This window comes from Salmo salar, unplaced genomic scaffold, assembly GCF_905237065.1.
Source record: "Salmo salar unplaced genomic scaffold, Ssal_v3.1, whole genome shotgun sequence".
NCBI lineage: Eukaryota > Metazoa > Chordata > Actinopteri > Salmoniformes > Salmonidae > Salmo > Salmo salar.
In genome coordinates this window covers 82,727-87,030 of record NW_025548439.1, presented here as the reverse complement: position 1 = coordinate 87,030, position 4,304 = coordinate 82,727, and positions in this window count along the sequence as shown.

Sequence of the window (4,304 nt, the reverse complement as noted above, 5' to 3'; positions counted from 1 at the left end):
ATTAGCAGCAGAGAACTGGAAGAAGAGGCGGCCGAAGGAGGAATTGGCTTTGGGGGTGACCAGGGAGATATACCTGCTGGAGCGCGTGCAACAGGTGGGTGCTGCTATGGTGACCAGTGAGCGGAGATAAGGGGGGACTTTACCTAGCAGGGTCTTGTAGATGACCTGGAGCCAGTGGGTTTGGCGACGAGTATGAAGCGAGGGCCAGACAACAAGAGCGTACAGGTCCCAGTGGTGGGTAGTACAGTGGGGGAAAAAAGTATTTGATCCCCTGCTGATTTTGTACGTTTGCCCACTTACAAAGAAATGATCAGTCTATAATTTTAATGGTAGGTTTATTTGAACAGTGAGAGACAGAATAACAGCAAAATAAATCCCGAAAAACGCATGTCAAAAATGTTATACAATTATTTGCATTTTAATGAGGGAAATAAGTATTTGATCCCTCTGCAAAACATGACTAAGTACTTGATGGCAAAACCCTTGTTGGAAATCACAGAGGTCAGACGTTTCTTGTAGTTTGCCACCAGGTTGGCACACATCTCAGGAGGGATTTTGTCCCACTCCTCTTTGCAGATCTTCTCCAAGTCATTAAGGTTTCAAGGCTGACGTTTGGCAACTCGAACCTTCATCTCCCTCCACAGATTTTCTATGTGATTAAGGTCTGGAGACTGGCTAGGCCACTCCAGGACCTTAATGTGCTTCTTCTTGAGCCACTCCTTTGTTGCCTTGGCCGTGTGTTTTGGGTCATTGTCATGCTGGAATACCCATCCACAACCCATTTTCAATGCCCTGGCTGAGGGAAGGAGGTTCTCACCTAAGATTTGACGGTACATGGCCCCGTCCATCGTCCCTTTGATGCAGTGAAGTTGTCCTGTCCCCTTAGCAGAAAAACACCCCCAAAGCATAATGTTTCCACCTCCATGTTTGACGGTGGAGATGGTGTTCTTGGGGTCATAGGCAGCATTCCTCCTCCTCCAAACACGGCGCGTTGAGTTGATGTCAAAGAGCTCCATTTTGGTCTCATCTGACCACAACACTTTCACCAGTTGTCCTCTGAGTCATTCAGATGTTCATTGGCAAACTTCAGACAGGCATGTATATGTATTCTTGAGCAGGGGGACCTTGCGGTCGCTGCAGGATTTCAGTCCATCACGGCGTAGTGTGTTACCAATTGTTTTCTTGGTGACTATGGTCCCAGCTGCCTTGAGATCATTGACAAGATCCTCCCGTGTAGTTCTGGGCTGATTCCTCACTGTTCTCATGATCATTGCAACTTCACGAGGTTAGATCTTGCATGGAGCCCCAGGCCGAGGGATATTGACACTTCTTTTGTGTTTCTTCCATTTGCGAATAATCGCACCAAATGTTGTCATCTTCTCACCAAGCTGCTTGGCGATGGTCTTGTTGCCCATTCCAGCCTTGTGTAGGTCTTCAATCTTGTCCCTGACATCCTTGGAGAGCTCTTTGGTCTTGGCCATGGTGGAGAGTTTGGAATCTGATTGATTGATTGCTTCTGTGGACAGGTATCTTTTTTACAGGTAACAAGTTGCGGTTAGGAGCACTCCCTTTAAGAGTGTGCTCCTAATCTCAGCTCGTTACCTGTATAAAAGACACCTGGGAGCCCGAAATCTTTCTGATTGAGAGGGGGTCAAATACTTATTTCCCTCATTAAAATGCAAATCAATTTATAACATTTCTGACATGAGTTTTTCTGGATGTTTTGTTGTTATTCTGTCTCTCACTGTTCAAATAAACCTACCATTAAAATTATAGACTGATCCTTTCTTTGTCAGTGGGCAAATGTACAAAATCAGCAGGGGATCAAATACTTTTTTCACCCACTGTATATGGGGCTTTGGTGACAAAACGGATGGCACTGTGATAGACTGCATCCAATTTATTGAGTAGGGTGTTGGAGGCTATTTTGTAAATGACATCGCCGAAGTCGAGGATCGGTAGGATGGTCAGTTTTATAAGGGTATGTTTGGCAGCATGAGTGAAGGATGCTATGTTGCGAAATAGGAAGCCAATACTAGATTTAACTTTGGATTGGAGATGCTTATAGTGAGTCTGGAAGGACAGTTTACAGTCTAACCAGACACCTAGGTATTTGTAGTTGTCCACATATTCTAAGTCAGAACCGTCCAGAGTAGTGATACTGGACATGCGGGCAGGTGCAGGCAGCGATCGGTTGAAGAGCATGCATTTAGTTTTACTTGTATTTAAGAGCAGTTGGAGGCCACGGAAGGAGAGTTGTAATGCATTGAAGCTCGTCTGGAGGTTAGTTAACACAGTGTCCAAAGAAGTGCCAGAAGTATACAGAATAATACCAATAACAGAGGGGGTCTGATCTTTGTGCCTCTGTAAATTTCTCATTCATCATCATTAAGAATTCATTCATGATTATTCATAATCATGGTAGCATCCACATGAATGTAGAAGTGTTCAGAAACATCTTCTATTCTTACTGACAATACAAATGAAGTGACTCCAAAATGACAGGACATTATTCACCATTCAGTTTCTATTAGGAAAAACATCCAAAACACAACCAAAACAAACTGAAAAATGAATTCAACAAGTTAGTAGAATCACAAGCTTGATGTAATCACTGCAGGCATGGAACATGGTACAAAATACTAAACTTATGACTACTTTAATACAATATAAGTGAATTTGTCCGAATATTTAAACCTTTTTCAAATGGGAGAACTACGTACAGAAAGTGCTTTCCTTTCTTATCAGTAACACAGCTATGTATGAAAATACCCTCAAATAAAAGGTGACATTCTGTACTGTCACCTAATATGAAACATTCTATCTCAAATAAAAATGCTGGAGCATAGCACCATATTTAAAACTGTAAGCTTCACTGTCCAAACACATATGGTGTGGACTATGTGTGCCTGGTAAACACATGTGGATCTGGTGAACAGCTATCACTTGTTGACCAACTACAGGAATACTGACCTCAGAGTCTCCAGTCTGCAGTGTGGATCCTCCAGTCCAGCAGAGAGCAGCTTCACTCCTGAATCCTTCAGGTCATTGTTACTCAGGTCCAGCTCTCTCAGGTGTGAGGGGTTTGACCTCAGAGCTGAGACCAGAGAAGCACAGCCTTCCTCTGTGACTCCACAGCCTGACAGCCTGACAAAGAGATCATCATGACTTCACATACACACTGTTAATTTAACGAGTAGTGTAGAAGGACAATGGCAGATGCATTTGGTTTATTCTCTCAAACAACATATATATTCATATCTTCTTCATCTTAAGTCAAACATGTCTGATATGAACATTGACATAAACCCTCTACATACTTGAGTTTCTCCAGTCTGCAGTGTGGATCCTCCAGTCCAGCAGAGAGCAGTCTGACTCCTGAGTCTCCTGGGTGATTGTAGCTCAGGTCCAGCTCTCTCAGGTGTGAGGGGTTTGACCTCAGAGCTGAGACCAGAGAAGCACAGCCTTCCTCTGTGACTAGACAGCCTGACAGCCTGCAAAGAGTCAAATCATATTAAAATCACACTGCTATTCTTTGGTGGTGAAAATATATATTTGTTCAACATGTTCAGATAAATCAGTGTCCTGAAACCTGCAATATATATTCATAAATGAATGAATGTATCATTATAAGAAATTACAAATTATGGAAGTATTGCTTGTAGAGAGAAACATGTATTGTACAAATGTTTGGGTTGACTGACCAGACCAGTTTAAAAAGCAGTATCAGTCAAAAGACAGACAGTGAGGTATCAGATTTAGATTGTATTGAGTATACAGTCCACACTATATATAATACTGACCTCAGAGTCTCCAGTTTACAGTGGGGATTCCCCAGTCCAGCAGAGAGCAGCTTCACTCCTGAATCCTTCAGGTCATTGTTACTCAGATCCAGCTCTCTCAGGTGTGAGGGGTTTGAACTGAGAACTGAGGCCAACACTTCACAGGATGTGTCTGTGAGTTTACATCCAGTGAGTCTGCCAACACAGAAGAAATACAATGACAGACAGGTTGTATTAAAAAGTTATTCTCAGCTTTCCTAGCTTACACCGTTATGGTGCACGAATAATGTACAGGCTGTGCATTCATGGCTCAATGCTACAACTTTACTGATCAGTTTGTATTGTAGTTTAAGAGTTTTCAGCTGATAGAAAGTTTAGTCAGCCAATGAAAATACTGTTGTTCCTACATTCAGTAAAGTTTGGTCTGAGGGATAGTCACATGAGTACTTACAGAGCCAGTCAGCCAATGAAAATACTGCTATAACTGCAATTTATTTTGGTGTGCGATATTTACAGTGATAC